Source organism: Phyllobates terribilis, unplaced genomic scaffold (genome assembly GCF_046119375.1).
Source record: "Phyllobates terribilis strain yellow unplaced genomic scaffold, ASM4611937v1 Scaffold_8__6_contigs__length_399053987, whole genome shotgun sequence".
Taxonomy (NCBI): Eukaryota; Metazoa; Chordata; class Amphibia; order Anura; family Dendrobatidae; genus Phyllobates; species Phyllobates terribilis.
In genome coordinates this window covers 87,869,419-87,895,757 of record NW_027362768.1, presented here as the reverse complement: position 1 = coordinate 87,895,757, position 26,339 = coordinate 87,869,419, and the positions used below count along the sequence as shown (strand labels likewise).

The 26,339-nt window shown below is 48.0% G+C and overlaps 1 pseudogene; it reads left to right on the top strand.

The window, feature by feature from the left end:
* LOC141156757 (flavin-containing monooxygenase 5-like) overlaps positions 1-24,956 on the top strand; it is a 363,305-nt pseudogene extending 338,349 nt beyond the window's left edge.
* Positions 24,957-26,339: the final 1,383 nt, after the last annotated feature.

The window sequence follows — 26,339 nt, the reverse complement described above, 5'->3', positions numbered from 1 at the left end:
AGACTTCTACTCTGTTGTGCTGGTGCACGAGGTGGTCTAAAAAATGTGTGAAAGGACTCACAGAAATTGCTCCTGCCACTTACTCTGCTGCTCTAATGTTTTGGCATTGATGAATTGACGTGTCGGAGGTTGAAAGACTACAGCTTTGATGCACACTGTGTGCCTCACTGCTATTTTGGGGAAAACTATTATGGTTGCTTAAAAGCTTGTTTCGATACTCCAACATAAGCAGGTCACTTTCCAGGGTGGGACGCATCTGGTATAATTGACTTTTATAATGTGGATCTAACAGTGGCAACCCAGTAGTCAGCATTATTTTGAATCCTAACTATACGGGGATCATGTTGTAGATAGTGCATCAAGAAGGCACTCATATGTCGGGCTCTTCCAGGAGGTCCAAAGCCAGGCTGTATTGTGGGCTGTGTAACACTGATGCTTGTTTCCTCCGTCCCCTCATGCCACCCACATTCAACCGAGAGGGGATGATTATCCTCTTCATCCTCTGACAGCTCTCATTCATCACCTCTTCCTCCTCCATTACTTCCTCGGCTCTTGCACCTTCATTAACAGTTTGCCTAGTATCACCAAACCCCCTCGATCGCAGGAATCCACAGTCACTTGACATCTGCCTGTGTAACGAGAGTCTGGAACTTTGAGACATTCTCAACCCTTCCGCATTCTCCTCCTCTTCTGGGACCACCACCTCTGCCGCAGGTTATTCAAAGTCTGATACAGCATTTAGATGACTGGAATAGTGATGCTGATGATGGCATCGTCAGCGTTAACCAGTTTAGTAGCCATTTCAGAACTGTGCAGAAGGTTGCTGTGTTAGAATCTTTGTTGTTTTACTTTTCGGCCATCTTTTTGTGGTTTGCTGGCTTCTAGTCTTTTCCTCTTGTGCTGGGTGTCTTGGTCACTTGATCTCCTCACTCTTTATTACTCAGCACCTGTCTCCCATTCATCGCTGGACATCAATCTTGTTACGCTTGTTCTCTGGCTAAGTTGCCTTGTTAGTTCTTTGTGCTTCGGACATTTGATATCCTGTGACTTCTTGTTCCACCAGTTTTGTTTCTTTTAATCTTCGCTTCTGCAACTAACCTTTCTTTTAGGAGGTAACCTGTTTTGCTCCCAGTCCTTAGATCTTTTAGGGACACCATTTCCCCTTCCTTCAGGTCTTCGTTTGAGTTCAGTGCAGGATTGTCGGTGGGGCTATTCACAATGAATAGGGCACCCACCCCAGCATAGGGTTTAAGCAGAGTCTCAGTGCAGGGACAGCTTTTCCCTCCTATTCCTTAGTTCTTAGTTGCAGAACATAACATGCAGAGGTCCTTAATCTGTTCCCACTCCGTAAACGTGATATGCCCCATGTCTGTACTGTGTTGGCCCAGGCTATACGACATTACATATTGCATCAGAGCTTGTTGCTGCTGCCACACTCGCTGCAACATGTGCAGAGTGGAATTCCACTGCGTCCGCTTATCGCAGATCAACCTGTTAACTGGCACGGACAAAGACCTCAGTATCGATGCAAATCGATGACATTAGGGGTGCGAACAGCGGAAGTGAGCACACAGCTTTCGTACTTTGTGAAGCAGCTCATCCAGGCCAGGATAGTGGCAGAGGTATCGCTATACCACCAGGTTGAGGATGTTAGCCATGCAAGGTACATGTGTGAGCTTGCCTCAGTCTAAGGCCACTAACAGGTTTGTACCATTATCGCACTCGGCCTTCCCTGGCTCTAGGTTCTGCGGAGACAACCTTTGCTCAAACTGAGCCTAGAGAGCTGCCCACAACTTTTCAACTGTATGACTGCGATCTCCAAGCCATATTAATTTTAAGACGGCCTGATTGTAGTGAGCCCTGACTGCGCTGTATGAAGGTGGTGTGGATTCGCTCTGCACCCTTGCCTCGTCAAGACAGAGGTTGAGTGCAAAGGTGGAGACCCTAGAGGAGGTGGAGGATGCAGAAGCAGTAGAGGAAGGGGGAAATACAGAGGTTTCTTCTGCAAGCCTTGGGGATTCCAAGATTTGTGCAGCAGCCCATTCTCCGTGCGCCACCACAGCCACCAGAGTCACCCAGAGCCCAGTCAGCGAGATGTAATGCCCTTGGGCATGCTTACTCATCCAGGTGTCTTTGGTGAAATACACCCTGGCAGACGTAGAATTAGACAAGGCACTGGTAATGTTGACTGCGACATGCTGGTGTAGTGCAGGCACAGCTTTCTTAGAGAAGTAATGGCGACTGAGCAACTGGTACTGGGCGACTGCAACAGCCATCAGCTTCTGGAAACCATCTGTATCTACCAGGCGGAAAGGCAGCATTTCCGTGGCCAACAGATTGGAGATGGTGTAGTTCAACCTCTTAGCTTTGTCATGCGTAGGATGAAACAATCTTTTACGTGACCACAGCTGCAGGACCGAGAGCTGGCTGTAGTGCTGAGAGAGGGTGGAGTATGTTGAACCAGACAAACTGCTCGACCGTGAGTGAGGTGCAGGCGCAGATGTTACGTTGGTTTGAGAAACATGCGGTGTGCTCGGTGAAACAAACACAGCAGGCGTGTCCGCATCCATTACAGCTGTCACTCAGCCTGACTGGAGCGGGTAAAGAATAGAGATTAGCGGTGTTCGACTCGAACTGTTCGCCAATCTAAAATTCAAGCTGTTTTGGGCGGTGTTCGAGCCGTTCAACGAACCCGAACGATTTGCAAAAAATCCGACTGTTCATGCACCAAAATCGTAACTAGATTTTTTCACAGTAATACTGTTAATCAATGTTAATAGACAGTTTCAGTGTAGAGTGGGTGGGGGAGGGGCAGGGGATGGATCTCTGCAGAAATAATGGCGATCTCCATTTTTTTTTTCTTTCCCGCATTTACAGTGGGGATGTGCAGGCTGTCAGCCTATCAGCAGCGCACACACGCAGCGAAGTGCTTTTTTTTCACACAAGCAAGGGCATGTGTCATTGGCTGTGTATGTCACATGTCCTTGCCCTATAAGACCTAGCCATTTTCCCAGTCGCCACCATTTTCTCACTGCTGCAGCTGAGTGTTAGACTGCACCGCTGCTGCTGTGGACGCCATACTTTGTAACTGTGAATTGCAAGCGAATTTGCTCTTAAATAGACAGATAGGTTTAGGGAGTAAGGACTAGTTGTAATTGCAGCCCTTTTGAGGGCTAGGCTACAGCAGTTCCTAGCACTTTTTGCCAGGCAGGTCTGTGCCAGTGCTGTGCAAGTGTTTTTCACAGCATTTGGCTAAATCTAGCTAAGCCAATCCTTTTGGGCCTCTAGCAGTGTGTGTTAGTCAGTGGAGTAGCCTATCTGTGTTGCAAGCTACACCACCTGTGTATCTAATACCATTTTTTTACTGCAGCTAGCCAAGTAAAACCTTTTGGACATAGTAGCAGTGTCTGGTAGTCAGTCGAGTAGACCATCTGTACCAAGCTACACCACCTTTGTATTAAATAACAATTTTTTACTGCATCAAGCCCAGTAAATACTTTTGGGCCTGTAGCAGTGTCTGTTACTCATTGCAGTAGCCCATCTGTACCAAGCTACACCACCTTTGTATTTAATAACAATTTTTTACTGCATCTAGCCCAGTAAATACTTTTGGGCCTGTAGCAGTGTCTGTTACTCATTGTAGTAGCCCATCTGTACCAAACTACACCACCTGTGTATCTAATAAATTGTTTTACTGCATCTAACCCAGCCAAACCTTTTGGGCTAGTACCACAGTTTGGCCACTCAGCTCTGCTCGGTTTCCATCCATTGTTTTTTGTGCAAACAACTACAGAGTTGTCAATTAGTTAACCACCAAAATGAGTTGCAAAAGGCCTGCTGCTGGTGGAAAGGGGAAAAGGCGTGTTGGAAAGGGCAAAAAAGGTTGTGTCCGTGGGGTAGGTGTCAAAGCAACAGTAACATCTGCAGAAGAAAGACCATCTTCCAGCCAAACTAAGATGTCTACTTCTTTTCGTGGACAATGTGATACGATCCCTTTCTTACGGACATGCCCATTGCTACAAATTCCAGATGAGGCACAAAAACAGCAGGTGCTTCAACGGATGTCAAGTGCTCCTTCAAGTGGGCTCTCCTCCACCTCAACTTCAACATCACAAATACTCCAGTCCTCAGAGGTGTCACCCCAATCGCACTTGCTTCCTCACAGCTCCCAAGTCTCCAGCTACCCGTCTGAGTATGGGGAAACACAGATGGTTGAGTCTGCAGAGCTGTTTACTCATACTATAGCCTGGGAAACGGAGGTCTGCTCCAGAGCTTCTGTTAATCCAGACGAGGAAATGATCTGCACTGATGCCCAGAATCTTTATGAGTCGGATCCAGGACCAGATGAAGAAGGTTCTGAGCATAATGTAGACCCTCGTTCCCAAACTGTAACTCCTGTTGGTGGAGACAATGATGAAGACGATGATGAGACTCAAATACCTGATTGGAGCGACAACTTGACTTTTCGATCAGGGCAGGAAGAGGTTGGTTCTGAGGACGACGGGTGTGAGAACACACAGGGTGATGATGACGAGGTTGGAGATCCCACTTACTATCAACCCACAGTCAGCCAGTCAATGAGGTCAGCAGAGGAGGTGGAGGAGGATGCTATTGACGATGAGGTTAGGTTGCGCCTTCCTGGACAGAGACGTAGTACTGGAAGCATGTCAACAACTGCATCCTCAACCACAACTCTGCCTCTGACCACAAGTCGTGGTGGCTCTTCAGGTCGCATGGACTCTAAGCCTTGCATAGCCTGGGCATTTTTTCAGATTGATAAGGATGACCCAACTCGTGTTATCTGTAATATTTGTCACAAAAGCTAAGTAGAGGCCAAAAAATCCATAGTTTGAGTACTTCATGCATGAACCGTCACATGGATATGAAGCATAAGTTGCAGTAGGAAGCTCACTGTGCTACAATGCGGCCTAGCGGGCCGGGCCAACCACCGTATGCCCCATCTTGTGCATCCGCGGCCTCTTCATCCTCTGAGACTGGGGGGACAGTAGTCACACATGTTTTTGGACGCAGACCTGCCACCTCTTTACCCGCAACAGCCAGTGTGATTGGCAGGTCATCATTTCATTTGGAAGTGGAAACACCAGCTGGTGTTGAGCGCTGTCCGACATCGAAAGCACCACCTTTGGATCAAGGCAACCTAACTTTTCCGCCTGCATCTTCCTCACAGACCGGCAGTTTGCCGGGGACACCCTTCTCAACTCCGTCTAAGCACAACAGCCAGCCCTCGGTCCCTCAGATGTGGACAAGTAAAAGACCATTTCCTCCTAGCCATGACAAAGCTAAGAGGTTGAATTTCACCATCTGCAAGCTGTTGGCTACAGAAATGCTGCCTTTCCGCCTGGTGGACACAGAGGATTTTCGAAACCTTATGTCCGTCGTTGAGTCAGAAGAGCTCTTTACTCATACTATAGCCTGGGAATCAGAGGTCTGCTCCAGAGCTTCAGTGTCTGCTAGTCAGTGGAGTAGCCACCGCCTGTAGATCTAATTACAAATTTTTAACTGCATCTAGCCCAGGCAATACTTTGGGACTAGTAGCAGTGTCTGCTAGTCAGTGGAGTATCCCAGCTGTTAAGCAAGTTACACCACCTGTGGTTTGGACACTTAATTCTTCGGGCCCCCGGGACACTCAGTGAAGAGCATCGGGGAGGCGCCCCAAGGCAAGGGGGCTGGGACTGGCAGTAGCACGCCTTGCGGTGGACCTCCAAGCTCGATCCACATAAAAGCTTTTTAACTGCAGCAGCTTTAGTGGACGCAGCTGGAGCTAGAATTACCGCAGCTGCTGGAATCAGACTTGCCCTCCAATAGATCCTTGTAAAAGGATTTAAAGTGTACTCATTCAAATTACAGAGCCAATTTAAATTACAAAGATTAGACTTGCCTCCACCGCGGGGGGGCTCGACCCACCAGCGGACAGGCACCAGTATTGGGAGAGGGGGGCTTGCCGTCAGGGTCCACCGCGGCTCTGGCACAAACCCGGTGACACGGAGGTCGCACTGGCAGGAACGGACTGGCCGTGTCGGCTTCGCACTCCAGCGTAGTCCCTCTGCCCACTCGCGCCCGTAACCTCAAAGGGATGCGCAAGCGGCTTTTCTTCCCAGGGCTGTTCCCTGCCCAGCAGGAACGTGGGGGAGCTCAGGTCGACCTTCCACTGTACTCCCTTACCTCCCTCGCCCTCTTTCCTTCTTCCGTTCTCCATCTAACCCCTCAGCTCTGTGGTGTTCACTCTCCCTACAGCTCTCTCCTTCTCACAGGTGGACTACCGTGTGTATTCACACTGTGGCGAATCTCTTGGGTCCAGGCATAAGAAGTTGTCGAGGTAATGGATAATATGTTCCCCCTTAGAAACGTCCATTACAACCCATTCGAGGAAGCAACTAAATGCCTCAAATAGTGGACAGGATCTGGACCACCCCATGGGCAAACAGCGATCTATATAGTATGCTCCTTCCTTAAAGCAGCCCAATAGGTGGACACTATTCGGAGGCACAGGTAGTAAGTAACCGGAACGCCACATCAATGTCTGTTTTGGCCATTAGGGTGACCCTTCCCAACTTCTTGATCCGCCTGATTGCCTTGTCAAAGGATGTACAGTATATACTACTGTACTTGGTTCCGCGTCGATGTTGTCGTTTACTGACCTGCCCCTTGGATATGACAAATGGTGGATTAGTCCGAATGTATTGGGTTCCGTTTTTGGCACAGCTCACAACGGGGATACCACTACGTATTGTAAGGAAAGTGTTCTGAATGGAACCGCCATTCTACCTAAAGATATTTCTTTTTTTAATTTTCTTGTCACGACGTCTGGGTGTTGGTAGGCTGATTTTAGATTTTTACTCCAGCCTTTCTTGATTTTAGAAGGGCATGACATGCCTATAGCTGTGTCTCCCCCTCCTTTTAGTCCTCCACCTCTTTTATTTTCGCATGACTATATGTACTTGTCACTTTTCCATGTGTTAGTTGTGTCTTCTGAGCAGTTTGTCAGCTTTTGGACACCTTTGAAGGTGTTTTCTATGTGTTTCTATGTTTTTTTGTTTGCCTGCCATTGGTTTTAATGGTGTTCGACGAACAGTTCGACGAACCGAACCGAACCCGAACACTACGGGGGTGACTCAACTCCAGTAAAGAACAGGAGTTTCTGCGATGGGAGACCTGCATGACAATACTTGGCACGGTAACAGAGGAGGAGGAAGAAGCAGCTGATGCGTTTGATTGTGCAGCTGATGCTTGTTGAGGTCCGCTGGTCCGCATTTCGGTGCGGTGAGATTCCCAGCATTACGTATGTTATTGGAGCATGTGAACATTCATGCATGTGGTAGTCAAATTATTGCAGTTTTTGCCTCTTCTGGAGTTTTTTATCTCAAAGTTTGCAGACAAAGTGAGTTGGCTCATCCTCTGCGGTGACAAAAAAGGCCCATGCTAGGGTACCCTTGCTGCCCCTGTGAGCTGCAGACCCATCACCACGCTGGCCACAGCCACGGTTGTGGCTAAGGATGCAGTGCTCTTCGTGCTTGCATCACTCCGTGTCTGCACCGTACTGTGAAATGTAACCTCATCTTCCTCCTCCACCTCCTCAGATGAGTTACTCGGCTGCGTGACTCTGGGTTCACACCAAGTAGGATCTTCAACCTCGTTATCATCCAATGTGTTATCCCATTCCTCACTCTCACAGTGACCCTTCTCCTCTTGTTGTCCTGACAGCACAGTACAGTCGGCATCAGCCTCAGGTATCGGATTCTCATCGGCATCACCTCCCTCCCCTGCGGTTAACGTCTGGTGACGAGGGTCAGGAACCTGCTTGGACCCTAATTCGTCCTGCCCCGAATCCAAGCTAAAAAAAATTTGGGGCATTGGTGCAGATGCTTTACTCCTCTTGACTCTTTGACTATTTGGAGTACACTTCTGATGACCATGGTATGGGTGAACAGTTCTACAGACTCGCCCATCTGTGGTTCGCTACAGTCAGTTGGGCAGTTGGACTGTTGTAATGTGGAGGGAAGCATGGGTAATTGGGGTGCCTCCTTTGTGGACTGTATTGCGTGTGATGTTTAAATGGAGGAAGAAGAGGAGAGGGTACTTGAAGCAGCGCTTGCCATCTACTGGAGCACCTGCTCTTTCTGGCCCTTATTAACAAGGCGTATCGCTGTGCGGCTGCCAAAGAAAGGGAGTGGAGTAGGCTGTCCAGTAATTGAAGTTTTCAGTTGTCTTTGGATAGGACCTGTTTGTGTTGGTTCACTGGTGCTGTTACTAACATTACCACGTACCCCACGTATACCTTGAACACCGAGCACATTCCCCCTTCCACCACAACCTCTCTTTTTCCCACTCATGTTGCTCAGATACTGTGGTTAGGAGCACGCTATTAACTAAACAAAAATTTGTTTTTTTCCTCTGCAACAGCTCTGCATATACCTGAATTTCAGCAACACTAAATGACAAGATATGGCCTGCCGTATAACGTTACTAACAGACGAAAGAAATTTTTTAGTGTGAATGAGGCCAATAAAACATACGAGATATTCTCCAAATAATTTCAAACTGAGATGTCCCCTGTTCTATCACGTTAGTAACAGAAGAAAGTATATTTTTGCTGTGGATGAGGCCTGTATATCATAAAAGATATGATACGAACAATTTCAAACTGAGATGTCTCCTGCTGTATAACTTTAGGAATAGAAGAAAGTATTTTTTTTTTAGTGTGGATGAGGCCTGTATAACATAGGAAATATTATCCAAACTATTTCAAACTGAGATGTCGCCTGCTGTATCACATTAGGAACAGAAGAATTTTTTTTTACTGTGGATGAGCCCAGTATGACATAGAATATATGCTCCAAAATATTTCAAGCTCAGATCTAGCCTACTGTATCATGTTACTCAGAGCAAAAAATATTTTTTTGTTACTCTGCATAAGCTCTGCGTACAGCTGAATTTGACCGCCACTGACGTAGTAGCTGGCTTATAGCACAGTGTATCACGGTTATCACACAAAAAAATATTTTTTGGACCGTGCCTAGAAAGAGAAACATTTTTTTTTTACTCTGAAACCTGGTGAAGTTCAACGTCACTAAAATACTATCTGGCTTTTAGCAGACTGGATCACCTTTGCCACACTAAAAAAACTTTTGTGGACTCCGCCTGCCCACAAAAATATATATTTGGTTGATTGTGCATACAGCTGAATTTGACCAACACTGACGTAGTAGCTGGCTTATAGCACAGTGTATCACGTTTGTCCCATGAAAAAATATTTCTTGGACTGTGAATAGCAAAAAAATTGTACTTTTTTACTCTGAAACCAGATGAAGTCCAATGCCACTAAAATAGTATCTGACTTTTAGCAGACTGGATCACCTTTACCACACTAAAAAAACTTTTGTGGACTCTGCCTGCCAACAAAAATATATATTTGTTTGACTGTGCGTACAGCTGTATTTGACTACCACAGATGTAGTAGCTGGCTTATAGCGCAGTGCATCACGTTTGTCCCACGAAACCAACCCAAAAAACAGATTTGTTTTACTGTCCGTACAGATGCATTTCACCCAGCCAAAAAAGGAAAAACTGGGCTAAGACAGCTTGCACTATCACATTAAAAAGAGAAAAAAAAAGTTTTTTGTACTCTGCAATCAGAAGCTCTGTAGACTCTGCAGAATTTAAAACCCACAAAATGAAAAGGTGGGCTGCTCTTGCTTGCTTGATCACATTAGCAAGTGCAAGAATATATTGAAGGTATACTCATGCATGGAGCTAAATACAAGCGAACACCACACTGTTGTAAGGCATGGGCCCTCTCTTTCTGTATAAATCTCAGTACTTGCACAAGAAAAAAAAAAAGTGCTGCAGCATCGATTGCACAGGTACACAGACCAGGAATTATCTACACTATCTGACTTCCACATAAGCGCCCATCCTAGCTAGCTAATATCTGTCATTACACAGGAGAACATTGAGCTGCGTCTGTTTCCCTAGTAGTTACATGGATAGAATTGCGCTGAGGGAACATGGCCAGTTTTTATATGGAGAGGACATGTGATTTCAGCAGCCAATTTCACAAGCCCTTTTGTCTGGACAGTGTGGATGCTTCCTGTGCTCTGATTGGCTGGTCGCGCTTTCGTGACTTGAAGTTACAGCCTACCGGAAAAAAAAAAGAGCTCCGCTGATCCGACCTGTTCTGAGCTCTCCACAGCCCCCACACTCGGCTACCATGTCTCCCCGCTCAACATAGACTTTCACTATGCTACCAAAACTATTCAAAACGCTGTGGTTGCCCCGTATTCGCGTTCCCACGCTTATTCGTCTAACAATTTCCGATTGTAAGAAATTTTGCTCACCGTTCCGATCAATCCAAATGTGCCATATTTGTGCCGAATTTAAAACCTTAGAACATTCGTTAAGTAAATTCGGTCATCACTAATGATGAGGGCGTGCACTAGTGTTTTTGAAGATTCGTGGTTGAGGAATGTGTGGATCCGGGAGATTTTTTTTACTTGGAGTCGGAATCTTCCTCTCCCTGATCCTCCTTCCTCACACCTCGCTTGGTCCGCTCAGAAATGTAAAGAGCTTGGATATGTGGTTTGAAGGAGAAATTAGAGTCCAAACTTACCCCAAGAGTTGCTCACTTTTCCATTGATAGATTCAGGTCTCTCGACTGGCCAGCTTTGAGTAAGGCAACAGAAGATCGCATGAAGCGATTTGAGCAGCCATGGTCACCCGAAGGTGACAGTAGGAAAGTGGAGTTACTGTTGCAAGAGGTGGATAATGATGCGACACAATGGACAGAAAGTCAGGAGGAGGACCAGGGTGCGGAAGTGAAAGACGAAGAGGTGGACAATGCAGTCACTGACCCAACCTGGCAAAGGGACATGTAGAGCGAGGACAGCAGCACAGAGGGGGAGGGAGGCGTAGCATTACAACAGGCAGGAACAAGCAGTGTTCTGCTCCCCGGAACACCAACAAGACAGAAGTTGCCAGTAAAACTGTTAGGTCTTCAAGAGTCTGGTTCTTTTTTAAAGACTGTTCAAATAACCCCAAAAAGGCCATTTGCAGCATCAGCCAGGCCTGCATCAGCAAGAGCACCAAAACTACCAGCCTGACCACCACCAGCATGCTCAGGCACATGACTGCAAACCACCCGACTAGCTTGGCCAAACATAAAGATCCAGAAACAGTGTCTGTGGGTGACACCAATGACTCTTCCACTGTTGTGCGTGCATGCCAATCCCATCCTTGGCGCATGTGAAGATGCCTTCTGCCCTGCACCTGTCGTTGAAGACTTGTGACCATCACCATCCACGTCCTTGTCCCTTCACAGCGTTCATTTGTCCCTACCACAGTCCTTGGAATGCAAGCTCAAGTATGCAGCCAACCACTCACCCACCCACAGGCTGCAATACTAAACTGCCACATTTCTGGACTGCTTGCACTTGAAATGTTGCCTTTTATGCTTGTGGAGGCGGAAGCTTTCCACAACCCCATGACAGCAGCCGAGTGTCCAAACTCGGTCCCCAGCCACCAGTATTTCTCCCGGTATCGTCTCTGCCTTCCACAAGCACGGGTCCCAGAACATTACCAGTGCCCTCCCCAATGCACCTACTGGGAATGACAGCCTAACCACAAACACGTAGACAAGTGAATGTGGCCAGGGATGGTACAGAGCCATTCCACAGTAAATAAAACAGCCATAGAGTGTCCGGGAACCTTCCCACACACTTTTATTAGCCTGTGCTGCTTCTCGACAGGGTTGGACGGGCCCACCAGAGAACTGGAGAATCCTCCGGTGGTCCCTGGCTTCTTCATCAGGAGAGTTCTTAGTGCAAACCTTGCAGGTTGTAATGATGATGAGACCATCCATCTCCTTAGTTTTCTGTTACTTGGAATGCAAGCGCAAGTATGCAGCCATCCACCCACGCACCCACCCACAGGCCGCAATACTAAACTGCCACATTTCTGGACTGCTTGTACTTCAGATGTTGCCTTTTATTCCCGTGGAGAAAGAAGCTTTCCACAACTTAATGGCAGCGGCGGCCAAGTGTCCATACTCGGTCCCTAGCCGCCACTATTTCTCCCGGTATCGTCTCCGCCTTCCACAAGCGCGGGTCCCAGAATATTACTAGTGCCCTCCCCAGTACACTTAAGTGGAAAGGACGGCATAGCCACAAACACGTGGACATGTGAATGTGGCCAGGGACGGTTCATCTCACTGATGCATTGCACTAGGTTAATATTGTGGAAGCTGGGACCCAGTGGGACACTTGGATGGAACACATTCTCCCGATGCAGAGGATTGTGGGCCCTGGGTCAATCAGGGTTGCCTCTACATTCTCCTAAACCACCTCCTGCTCCTCTTCAGCCTCCATCTCCATCACTTGATTCATTTTTTCAGGACATATTCCAGCTTATTTACTTAAACTTTGTGTGTGCCAATAACAGTAAGCAGGACTGTATGCTTAGGCAACAAACTGCACACCGTTGCAGAGTTGTTGAAAGCTGTATCAGAGAACCTGGTGGTGGCTCTGAAGCTAGGCAAGCTCGCACATGTGCCATACCTGGCCCATGTGCTCAACTTAGTGGTTCTGCAGTTTCTGAAAATCTACACGGACCTGCCAGATCGGCTTGTGAAAGTACACCACGAGTGTGCCCATTTCAGAAAGTCAGCTGCAGCTTCTGACGCCCTGGCAGGGATTCAGCAGCATTTGCAGCTTCCAGCTCACCGACTGGTGTGTGATGTGACTACCGTTGGAAATCAATGTTACAGATGTTTGGAATGATTTAGACGAGCAGAGAGCAGTTGTTGAGTTCCAGTTTTAACACGTCCGTCAGCATTCTGGTCAGCCTCCGCACATAAGAGCTGATGAGTGGGCATGGATGTCTGACATCTGTGCCCTCCTCCAAAACTTTGTGGACTCCACCAAGATGGTGAGCGGCGATGACGCCATTATTAGCATCACCATTCCTCTTCTCTGTCTACTGAAACACACGATGCTCACAATTAAAGAGGAGGCATGGCAGGCGGAGCAAGGAACTATACAGGGTGATGCTACCCAGCTCAGCCTCATCTCATCTCAACGCAGATTGGGTGATAATGAGGAGGCGAAGGAGGAAACAAACATAGACAGTCATACTCTTGGTGATAACAGGGAAGTCTTGGCTGTTGGCAGTCTGGCACACAAGGCCGACTTTATGTTCCCCTGCCTTTACCATGACCATCGCATTGTATGCATTTTGGGCATTACAGAAAACTGGCAAGGCACAAAAGAATTCTTGGAGACGGAGGTGTGAGGTACTGATTAAGGAGGATGTCAGTCTTAAATCAATTGCAGAATGGAGGGCACAGGGGGGGTGAAATGAGGGAAAGGATATAGGCCGGTGCAGAACTGTGGACAGCTTGGTGGGTGAGAGAGATGAGCTTGTATTGTATTCTGTAGCGATTGTTTAACCTAACCCGCGAAATGACTGGCACAGGGTAGAGGCGTTGGTGAAGCGGCTTGATTGAAATACGACCTTGGCTGCTGCATTTAGAAGGGATTGGAGAGGAGACAGTTTGTTTACAGGGAGAACGGTTAGAAGAGAGTTGCACTAGTGAATAAGAGTGACAGTAAGAGTTTTTGCAGCATCAAAGGTGAGAAAAGGTCGACCTCTGGAGAAGTTTTTAAGGTGCAGATGACATGAACGAGTGAATGATTTTCCACATTGAATAAAGGAAAGTTGTGTGTCAAATATGACTCCAAGATAGGAGGCATGCCAAGTGGGGAGTTAAGGTGGCACCACCTGTAGGAAATTCCAAAGTCAGGTATAGGAAGGTTAGCAGAGGGAGGAACCAGAGGAGTTCATTTTTGGAGATATTAAGTTCAGGCTCTTGTTGAAGAATTATAACAAAAAAAAAATTCCCATCTGACAACTCTGGTGGCAGAGGTCACCAGAGTACAAGCGAGGGAGACACAAATCAGATGCGACAGAGGCAGGAGAATGCTAATAAAGGTCTGTGACAGTTTTCTCAGACCCTCCCAGTGCCCAGGCCCTGATACACGGGGTACTCTGACAAGGAGGGAAAAGTTTTGGAAGATTCAAGCTGGACACGTGGCATGAACTGTCTTTCTACGCCTTGGAGGTCATGGCCGCTAGCGTTTTGTCAGAGATGGTTTTTAGTGCTGCCGAGGGCATTATAACTGATAAAACTGAAAATGCTGACAGGCTGACTCTTATAAAAATGAACAAGGGCTGGATTGGGTCAGACTTCTTTCAACACCACCAGATGATAGCATCAAACATAAACTCAAATCCAGTGGTTATTTTTTTAGCGGTTCATTCCCATGCACCCCTTCACACCCAGACATGGGTATACCCTTAAGGAATTGTTCTATTTTATGTTGCCCTCCTGCTTTTCCTCATCCTCCACCACCATATCACCAGGGAGACCATGATGCAACACCCACATAACTTTTTTAAGGGTGTTTCTGATTAGAGACAAGCGAATATTTCAATATTCGTTTCGAATTACAATCGCCGATTTTGCAACACTCGCCAATGTAATTGTCAAATATTTGCCAAACATTGCCAAATGCCATTGGATTCAATGGGTGCCATCAATTGACCAGAGTACAAGTAGTATAATTATTATTATTTATTATTATAGCGCCATTTATTCCATTGCCTTTACATGTGAAAAGAGGTAACTGCCTGGTTCAAATGGAGAGAGGACCCTGCCTGTGAGGGCGCACAAACAGTCTATAAGGGATGGGTGAGGATACAGTAGGTAAGGGTACAGCTGGTCATGCAGCAGTATGGTGGAGCAAGGGTTACTGCAGGTTGTAGGGATGTCAGAAGAGGTTTCCGCTTCCTTTTAAAGGTTTCAACAGTAGGCAAGAGTCTGATATGTTGGGGTTCAGAGTTCAAGAGTAGAAGGGATGCACGGGAAAAATATTGTATGTGATTGTCGGAAGAGGAGAGAAGATGGGAGTAGAGAAGGAGATCTCGTGAGGATTGGAGGTTGCGTACAGGTATGTATTGGGAGACTAGGTCACAGATATATGGAGCAGACAGGTTGTGGATAGCTTTGCATGTCATGGTTATGATTTTGAACTGAAGTCTCTGGCCATAGGGGAGCCAGTGAAGGGATAATAAATTGCAATCTTATAGATTGCTGGAGCCAGTCCACAGTAAAAAATCAGCCATAGATTGTCCGGGAACCTTCCCATAGACTTTTCTTAGCCAGGGCTGCTTCTCGGCAGGGTTTTACGGGCCCACCTGAGAATCCTCGGGTGGGCCCTGGTTTCTCCATCAGGAGAGTTCATGATAGCGCAAACTTTGCAGCTGCTATGGGGTTCTTGAGTGGGGGAGAAAGGAGGGCCCTCAGAATCAAATCCTCTGGTGGGCCCGATGTTTTTCAATCTGACACTGCTTCTCAGTGAGAGTTGTATTTCACCACAGCCATATTCTTTAGCTTGGTGAAAGGACTAGCATAGAGGGAAACCGTATCTGCTCCGGCTGCCATTTCTCCGCCACCAGGTTCCACCCATTGTCACACATGACCATGCCTGGCTGTATGATCAGCCGTGAGAGCCACAGATGAGGCTGCTGTATTACAGCTTCCTACAACTCTGCAGAGGTGGGCGGTTTGTCACCTAAGCATTAAGCATATTATCTTCAGCACAGCCTGTCGCCACTTGGCTAAGGCAGTGCTTCCAGCTTGTGACTGATGTGGTCATTTCGGAGATGGAGGCCGAACAGGAGGAGGAGGAGGTGCAGGACCTGAGCAATGTGATTACATTTAGATTACATTGGCGAGTCTGGTTTTTATACTAAAAAGATCCAACTGTGTTTTTATTTATTTACAGTATTTATTTTTTTACATCTCTTCAAATGTGTATTGGAGTTCATCCTAATTTTTGGCAACCCTTGAAATTACTACATATGCAATAACAGTATAGGAGACACACGCCTTAATAAAGGGAAGGACAATTCAAATAGATTCTCTATCCTAGAATATTAACTGTCTTATCTGAAATTCTTTTACGGGTGAGGTATCACAGTATGGATGGCGTATTACATCGACCCAGCCAGGTATTATATTGCCTTATACTGTGTGCTGCTGGTGCTGCCCAAAAAAATCTAAAATCTATTCTATTCCCTATCGATAACGCTGTTAGGCTGCGTTCACACATTGCTTTTTTGCGTGCGCTTTTTGAAAATACGCAATGTGCTTTGTGTCTGCCAGCAAAGTGAATGGGAAATTCACTTTGCCGTTCAGACACTGTGTAATTTTACGCAGCGGGAAAGCGCAGCAGCGTATAGAATTGGCATGTCAATTCTATACGCAGCTGCGTCCTGTGCTTTCTCTCTATTGTGCCCATTATAAGCTATGGAATTACGCAGCGGTGTTCACACACTGCGTAATTCCATCGCTTTTTTACGGAGGCGCAGGATGGATACTCACCTACCCGATGTCAGGGGAGAAGCGTCCGGTCCGCTCCAATCCCGCGCTTCCAGCATCTGCCGGTGAGCTGATCAGCTGTTAGCTAACCGGCTTGTAACCGGCTTCCGGTCAGCTGATTACAAGCCAGTCAGCTGACAGTCTGCTGATCGCTTCACGGCAGATCCTGCAAGCGCGGGACGGAGCAGACGCGTCTCTCATCCATCGGGTAGGTGAGTATCCATAGTCTGTACATACACTGCTAGGGACACACACACGACACATAGACACACAGGACACACAGACACAGACAGTACACACACGACACACAGACACAGACAGTACACAAGTCACACTGAAATGAAGTGTGACATTACACATGTCACCCTTCATTTTCACACTCCGTTTTTTGCTGCGCTTTTTTATGCAGTGTGTGAATGGAGGTGCTTTTTTTACCTGCTTAAAAAAACGCAGGTAAAAAAATCAGGAAAATACGCAGCGTAAAAAAATGCAGGGAAATACGCAATGTGTGAACGCAGCCTTAGATGCATTTACAATAGAGACAGGTGCTACTAGGTGGTATCATCACCAGCTATAGATGAGTGTTCATTCTGGTCGCATAAATGTCTTCCACAGTCCATAACTTTTTTTTTTTTCTTTGGCCATATATACAAGTCATTAGCCTAGAAAGAATGTTTCTTAACATTTTTTCCATTTTAGCTTGTTTTTTGTATGTTTATTTTGCATCAGTCTGTAAAAGTGGCGTAATACTCTGACAACATTGTTCACAGATATGCTATTTGTCAGCAGCCAACTGTGAATAGGTTTGAACCCACAACTGTATTACTTTAAATGGATTGTAATATTTGACAGGCTCACAATAATTGCTGGATTTTTAGAGCAGTCATATGGGATAACGTCTGATGGCCACAGTTTCAAGCAGTCGTCTAATAGTATGGAATATTTGGCACGCTCCACAAAATTTCTGTATTATTACGGCAGTCATATGGATCATGTGGGTCTGATCATTGAAAAAAGTTCCTCTGCTTCCACAATACCGTAATATGAATAAAACGAAAAGAAATCTGGCTGTATTCTGCAAACAAGCAAATGGACCTGTAAATGGTGTACATTGACACACTGCTACAATCTTTAAATGGAGGACAGTATTTTCCACGTTCACTACAAATGGCTGGATTTGAACCACAGTTATATGTGATACGTGTGATGGAGAACCACGGTTTTAAATTACAGGCCTGTAGTTTCCTAATACTATTCTTCACAGGAACCTTGTGTGAATAGCTTGACCAACACAGTGCAACAAAATGGAAATGGAAGCCAGAAATGGCTAATTTTGGAACGCTGTTATATGGGATACGTCTGATAGAGAACCATGGTTTTAAATAGCAAGCCTGTGACGCGCCCCCTGGGCCATATTCTTTAGGGGAATATCCGGAGCCGGATCAGATGGGGGTTGTAGTCTTCCGAGTGGCTGTGACCCGGTCCGTGCCCAGGGTGTCAAGCTCAGTTGTATGTGGCAGTCCTACAGATGTTATTAAGTTCTTAATGTCGACTACGCCACCCGTTGTATTGCGGTCACTATGGCCGCCGCTGCAGCAGGGTCCGCTGAGGCTGATGGTGTTGGTGCAGCTTTTGATAGTATAACCCCCAACGGGTGGGGTATAGCCTCAGGGGGTCAGGTGCAGAGGATGGGGGTTGTGGTGGTGCAGCATAGATGTTAAATGAAGACAGAGTCGGGTTGTGCAGTTTAGGGTATTTACTCACTGCTGATGTTCCGGTCACTCCAGCTTCAAGTGACCACCCGAGCCGTGCTGCGTCCACCAGGTCCTGGATTCAGCCAACCCCCAAGCAAGTCCGGAGCGTGTCCCTGAGCCCTCCTTCTTGTCCTTTCTTCTGGCCGTCCCCACCAGGGATCCACCTAAGTCCAGCTCCCTCGGGCCTTCTGTTGGGCGACCCTTGGCCTTGGGTTCCCTGACCCTACACGTGGTTTGCCTTCAGGGTGGATGTGGTGGGTGGCCGTGGCAGATCCTGCCCACGGCCTCCGGTCTCTGGCTGAGGTGTGCTTTAGCCCCCACCAGTTTGGGATCCGGTACCCTATTGCCAACTCTTCACCCCAGGTTCGTATATGGGTTCTCAGAGTTCCTTTTTTGTTTCCCCTCTCTGGGTCTTTCTTTCTTCTCCTCTCTCTCTCTGCAGGCTCATCTGGACCTCTGCTTCTTACTCTGACAGACTGACCCTGTTCTCTGATGGTGCCCACCTTATATACACCCTCTATGTGTGAGCTCAGGCGACCAGCACCCAATGAGCTCCTATCTTTACCCAGGCTGCTCCCCCTATCTGCCCCTACACTACTTGGGATGTTCCACCCCCCTCCCACTCCAGCCAGGAACAGACTCGGTCGTACCTGCACATTTCTAAGTGGGAGTACCGTCGGTCTGCTCCTCGGAAATGGGATGTGTGTAGTGCATGCAGCCTACCGAGCTCAGGTCCACACTCCATCCTTACCCGGGAGTGGAATATCACACCTCTGGGTTGAGGTGCAATACCCCTGCAGCAGCCGAATCCTCAGGGTGCTACATTCCCCCCTGGTAAATCACAGCACGTCCTCGGGCTGTAAGAACAAAACACCACAAAACATACAATTTTTTTCATATAAACAACATAATAAAAACATATAAAACAACATATATTAGCAGCATCATAAAACTTTTCATATAAAACATTCTCGTCGCCTCTGGCTCCTCCTCCGGTCACTGTGCAACGTGTGACCGGGTAAAGTGCGACAGTCTTTTCTTGAAAAATGGTTTTCCTATAAAACCGGTAGGGGGCGCTTTAGGAAGCGCAACTATTTACAAAAGGGAAGGTGGCCGCTCTCAGTCCTCGGCCAGGTAATGGGAATAGGGAGGAATGACCGCTCTCAGTCCTCGGTCAGTGGGATTTAAGGGTTAAACGGGTAAACAGTTCACACTTGCTGGTCCCAACGGGGACTATGATAGCAGCAGTAACAGTTCACGGTGCCCCGACGGGCAACTATATACAGCTTCTGCTTCGCTGTACTTAACGACGACGTCCTCCTGCTCTTTCTTTATGTTTTCCTTTAGCTTCAGACCCGTCCGGGTCCTCTTGTTCTTCCTCCTCACACCGCAGCTCTTCCTCCGTCAGGCGATGCACATGGAGGGCGTAGGGTCCTTTGGCACACTTGTGCCGGGTGAAGGTGACCTCGTCCCCGATGTAAAGGTCACGACCTCTGTGTCCCTCCGGTAGGTGGGACTCAACGTCTCTCCTGGTCACGAAGACGTCGCCTAGGGTGCGGTGGTCTCGGATGAAGCCCCACCCATGCTGCATGTTAAACTTGATCACAGTCCCGGTGGTGCGGGGACTATGCGCTGCACGGGGGTCTCTCCTGGCCCGGCTCTTCTGCTCCGCGCTCCTTATTTGAGCTTGCTGTTCCCGGACCCGCCTCTCTCTCCGCTCCCTCTCGAAGACCTCGAGCTGTTGGCGGCAGCACTCAGCACGCTCCGCTGCAGCTGCCCGAGTCTCCTGAGTGAACCCCATGAGGTCTTCTCCGGTGGGGTCCCACTCAAACTGGGTCTCTTCTAGCGGGGGCGAGATCCTCTTTACGGGCTTTGGAGCCAGGATCAGGGGTGCACACATGGCCCCAGCCTTCCTCTGCCGTTCCAGTTCATGATATTCCTGGGGCCAGATGAAAGGCTGCCCATCCGGGCACGTGTGTTGGATAAACAGGTCCTCTCCCAGATGCGGCACTCTTGGTCTTATGGGCGCGGTGGTGTTAGCGCCCGGGTTGCCCGGGCCTTGCGGCCAGGCCTGGGGTATCTGGAAAGTGAAGGGCACCGTAAGGACGGCGGCGCCCTGGGCTACTTGGCCCTGCGACCAGGCCGGTGGCTCCGCGGAGGTAGGGGGCGCTGTTGGTATTGCGGCGCCCGGGGGTACTAGGCCCTGCGACCAGGCCGGTGGTACTTCCTGCTTGGTCACGCTCGGGGTCGAGGCGTGTGACGTCACAGGGGTCGCGTCTGCGGCTTCCGGTTGAGGCCTAGTCTGTGGCGGTGACGTTGTGGTTACGGGCACGGCAGGGGGTACTTCGGGCTCTGCGACGGGGAGCTGGGGCAGGTACGTGGTTTCCCGGTTTGGGGTAGAAACGTCCCCTTTACCTGCCTCCTTTCGTTCGGCTCCCTTCTCGGCGCCGTCTCCGGCCTTCAGTCCTCCTGCGCCATCCTCAGAGGCGGTCTGTCTCCTCGTCTCGGGTGGCGTGCTCCGCTGACGAGTCTCGGTCTGCTGGGCCATCTCTCGGCTCCACTCCGCCAACGTCTCTCGTTGCACCCGGGCCATCCTCCGTGCGAGGCCCTCCAGCGCAGTCTGTGCACACTCCCGGTCTCGGGGGAGCTGTGCTAGGACCTCCACTAGGCCTAGTGGGGTCGTTGTTTCCAGCAGGCTCCTGACCAGCGGGTCGGTGCTGCTCTGCTCTCCTTCTGTTGTCTCCAGCAGGCTCCTGGCCAGCGGGCCGGTGCTGCTCTGCTCTCCCTCCTCTGTTTCTAGCAGGCTCCTGGCCAACGGGCCGGTGCTGCTCTGCTTTCTCGCCATCTCCGGGTAAGCTCCTCCGATACTCTTCTCCAGGCTTCTTGCCTCCGGGTGCGCTCGCTCCAGACTGCTCCAAGCGACACCCATCTTTTTTCTCTTCTTCTCAGTCCTCCCACTTCGAGGGCGGTCCCGGGGCCACTTGGTGATTGTCAGCTCCAGGGGCAGTTCTTTCACGCTGACAGACACCTCTAGCATCACAGTCTCTGTTGGTGGGGGCGGTTTCCACTTTTGGCGCCATTTTCGGTCCTGGCCCACGATGGGAGGTGGCCTCTTGCCATCCTCTGGCACGCCCATAATGGCGTCCGCTCTTCCAAGGCGGGAAACCTTTGGAAATGGCGGGAATCGTCTCCCAGTGGCGGGAAACTCCGCAGACGGCGGGAAAACGCCGCCAACGGCGGACAACCGGCTGGAATCGACCTGTGATGGAGTCCGATGGCGGGGACCCTCCGGAACCGGCAGGAGACTTCTTTTTGAGGTAAACTCGTTCTTTTCTTCAGGCACGCAGTACCCGGTTGTTGTGGGCACGTAATCCTGCCGACTACGCCAAAGTTGACGCGCCCCCTGGGCCATATTCTTTAGGGGAATATCCGGAGCCGGATCAGATGGGGGTTGTAGTCTTCCGAGTGACTGTGACCCGGTCCGTGCCCAGGGTGTCAAGCTCAGTTGTATGTGGCAGTCCTACAGATGTTATTAAGTTCTTAATGTCGACTACGCCACCCGTTGTATTGCGGTCACTATGGCCGCCGCTGCAGCAGGGTCCGCTGAGGCTGATGGTGTTGGTGCAGCTTTTGATAGTATAACCCCCAACGGGTGGGGTATAGCCTCAGGGGGTCAGGTGCAGAGGATGGGGGTTGTGGTGGTGCAGCATAGATGTTAAATGAAGACAGAGTCGGGTTGTGCAGTTTAGGGTATTTACTCACTGCTGATGTTCCGGTCACTCCAGCTTCAAGTGACCACCCGAGCCGTGCTGCGTCCACCAGGTCCTGGATTCAGCCAACCCCCAAGCAAGTCCGGAGCGTGTCCCTGAGCCCTCCTTCTTGTCCTTTCTTCTGGCCGTCCCCACCAGGGATCCACCTAAGTCCAGCTCCCTCGGGCCTTCTGTTGGGCGACCCTTGGCCTTGGGTTCCCTGACCCTACACGTGGTTTGCCTTCAGGGTGGATGTGGTGGGTGGCCGTGGCAGATCCTGCCCACGGCCTCCGGTCTCTGGCTGAGGTGTGCTTTAGCCCCCACCAGTTTGGGATCCGGTACCCTATTGCCAACTCTTCACCCCAGGTTCGTATATGGGTTCTCAGAGTTCCTTTTTTGTTTCCCCTCTCTGGGTCTTTCTTTCTTCTCCTCTCTCTCTCTGCAGGCTCATCTGGACCTCTGCTTCTTACTCTGACAGACTGACCCTGTTCTCTGATGGTGCCCACCTTATATACACCCTCTATGTGTGAGCTCAGGCGACCAGCACCCAATGAGCTCCTATCTTTACCCAGGCTGCTCCCCCTATCTGCCCCTACACTACTTGGGATGTTCCACCCCCCTCCCACTCCAGCCAGGAACAGACTCGGTCGTACCTGCACATTTCTAAGTGGGAGTACCGTCGGTCTGCTCCTCGGAAATGGGATGTGTGTAGTGCATGCAGCCTACCGAGCTCAGGTCCACACTCCATCCTTACCCGGGAGTGGAATATCACACCTCTGGGTTGAGGTGCAATACCCCTGCAGCAGCCGAATCCTCAGGGTGCTACACCTGTAGTTTACTAAGCCAGAAATGGCTGATTTTGGATCGCTGTTATATGTGATACGTCTGCCAGAGAAGCAAGGTTTTAAATAGCAGGCCTGTAGTTTACTAATACTATTCTTCACAGAGAACTAGTGTGAATTGCTTGACCGACACACTGCAACAAAATGAAAGGCGGAAATGGCTGATTTTGGAACGCTGTTATATGTGATACGTCTGATAGAGAACCACAGTCTTATATAGGAGGCCTGTAGTTTACTAATACTATTCTTCATAGAGATGTAGTGTAAATAGCTTGACTGACACACTGCAATGAAATGAAAGGCAGAAATGGCAGATTTTTGAACGCTGTTATATGTGATACATCTGATAGAAAACCACCAATGTTTTAAACAGCAGGCCTGTAGTTTACTAAAACTATTCTTCACAGAGACCTAGTGTGAATAGCTTCACTGACACCCTGCAATGAAATGGAAGGCAGAAATGGCTGATTTTGGAATGCTGCTATACGTGGTACTTCTGACAGAGAACCATGTTTTTAAATAGTAGGCCTGTAGTTTACTAATACTATTCATCCCAGAGACCTAGTGTGAATAGCTTGACTGACACACTGCAACAAAATGGAAAAGGAGGCCAATATATTCCACGTTCAGTTCAAATTTGTGGATTTTATTGCTGTAATATTAAAAAGATCTGGCTGTATTCTGCAGTGATAACAAGCAAATGAAGCAAAAAAATGGTGTACTCTGGATTGCTTTTAAACAAATAACCAGGATTAAGATAAAATAAATTTGCCCTGGCCCTTGATACCTGGGGCTATGTGTACAAATATCTGTAAGAACAACAGCAGCAGACGTTCAATGGACCCTCTTGTGCTGTATCATGCACTGCAATCTGTCATATACACTGCCTGCCTGCCTAACTCCTGCTATCACCACTGAATATATGCAGTTGGATTAGTCCTCAGAAGGACTGTTAGTTCAGATGGAGATATATATATCTCCGGAGTGACTGCGACGAGCATAGCGGCGCCAGGTCTTATATAGACCTAATGACGCTGTGCAGCCAGCCAATCACTGTAATGCCCACAACCAACATGGCTACTGCATTACAGTGTGGGGCAAGCAATCCCTGCATGTTCATTGGTTCTCTAAAGAATGCCAAACATGCTGTGTTGGGACCCGAGTTCCTGCCCGAACAGCTCAGAAATACGCACCGAGCTTGTCGAGCACTGTGATGCTCGGGCGAATACTGAGCAGTGGCGAGCACGTTCACTCATCACTAATTATAATATAATATTTTAGCAAGGGTCATACTGACCTGGAAAATGACTTACCGCACACTAAACAGTATAAAAATGCAGTTCAATTCTGCTTTTTGGGGGGGTATTTCATGGGAAAATGGTGTCAACTAAAACTTGTCATATGAAAAACAAGCAATCTTCTGATAACCAGTTATGGCTCTTAAAATAAGTTGACTAAAAAATAAATGCCATTTTGGTCTGGTGTCTGCATTAACTTGGCAACTGCAAAAGCAACACAACTGGCATATTGGAAATTTTAAAAGGGTGTTTTTTTGTGTACTGTTCCAATTATGGTTAAAAGGAATTGTTCAATCAGTGATGTGCCCTATGTCTTTATACAGGTATGTTGAAAGTCAGTGTCACACCATTCAAGTTGACTATGTGAATTATATGGATGAAGTGGCAGTAGAAATAGGCTGCAAGCCAAATTTGAAGACTCTGTTTTTGTCGGATCCTAAGCTGGCCTGGGAGTTGTTCTTTGGGCCATGAACTCCATACCAGTATCGCCTGAGTGGGCCTGGGAAGTGGAAAGATGCCAAAAAAGCCATTTTAACCCAGTTTGATCGTATCTTCAAACCAATGCACACAAGGAGCATAAGCAGTAGCTATTCTACCATATCTATTACCTTGATTTTTAAGCTTGTTAGCCTCTTGATCATTTTTGCTTCAATATATTTTGCACTGTAGTTTTATTGGCATTGAATGCTCCCAATTGGGGATACTGCATTAGCTGAAGGAGATTACCTTTACAATAACTACTAATTATAGATTTTAAAGGGTGTTCCTTATAAAGTTTTCAATTTTATTATACAAGGAAAGGCATCTTAAAAAGGAATTATAAATTTTCAAGACCTCTGCTTGCAGTAATTCAATAGCCCTTTAGGCTAGGGCTACACGGCTATGACACCACTTTTACGGACTCACAAGAAAACATGCAAAAACAAAACCAAAACGGATTTTCCTAGAAAAAACATTAAGGAACATTCCTTCCAGGGTAATGACTTGCATATAAGGTGAAATACCCCCCCCCCAAAAAAAAAATACTCCTCCACACCCTGGGTTATGTTTTAACGTAGCATTTTTTATGCGTTTTTGCACTTTTGCATTGCTTTCAATGGTGAAAAATACATTCACCAGTAAATGTAATTTTAGCATTTTACTACCTTACCTGACCATGTGGTGTGTGAGACAAGATCAGACACATCCATACAGTGCTGGAATCACTGTATGGAAGCATCTCTGACTCTCAGGTCACTGCCTAAACCCATGGTTATCAGATGTGATTCTGTATTATTGCGGTAATAATACAGACATTTTTGGCAACATGACAAATGCTAAACTCAATTTAAAATGGGCAAGGCGCATAGCAAGGGATGGGAAAGTGGATGTGATGGTACAGGCCGAGGCCATGGGCAAGATGAAACTGTGCCTGCTGAGGGAGTACAACAAGCAACCACATCATGTCGACCTAGCTTCCTCACCCACTTTCTAGGGGCACGCGGAATACCACTCTTGAAGCCAAACCAGTGTGAAAAGGTTATTGGTTGGATAGCAGGTAAATAAATAATGCTTCCAATCAGTTTGCAACCACCAACACCCTGTCTTCCACATGGTCCAATCTCAGTAGCCGTGAATCTGGACCAAATTTATGATTATTAAAGTGCTATTTATTCCACGGCGGTTTTATATGTGAAAAAGCTGTATACATAGCAAAAACAATAACAATAATCTTGAACAAAAATGTGACGGCGACTGGTACAGAAGGAGAGAGGACTCTGCCCACGAGGGCTCACAGTCTACAAGGGATGGGTGAGGAGGATATAGTAGGTGAAGGTAGAGCTGGTCATGCAGTGGTATAGTGGAGCGAGGGTTACTGCAGGTTGTACTCTTGTCAGAAGAGGTGCGTCTTCAGGTGCCTTTTAAAGGTTTCAACAGTAAGCGAGAGTCCGATATGTTGGGGTACAGAGTTCCAGAGTAGGGGGGATGAATGGAAGAAATCTTGTATGCACATGAGGAGATAAGAGGGGAGTAGAGAGGAGATCTTGAGAGGATCTGAGGTTGCATGCAGGTAAGTACCAGGAGACTAGGTCACAGATGTATGGAGGAGACAGGTTGTGGATGGCTTTGCATGCCAAGGTTAGGGTTTTGAAATGGAGTCTCTGGGCAATGGGGAGACAGTGAACGGATTGACAGAGAGGAGAGGCCGGGGAATAGCAGGAGGACAAGTGGATTAGTCAGGCAACAGAGTTTAGGATAGATTG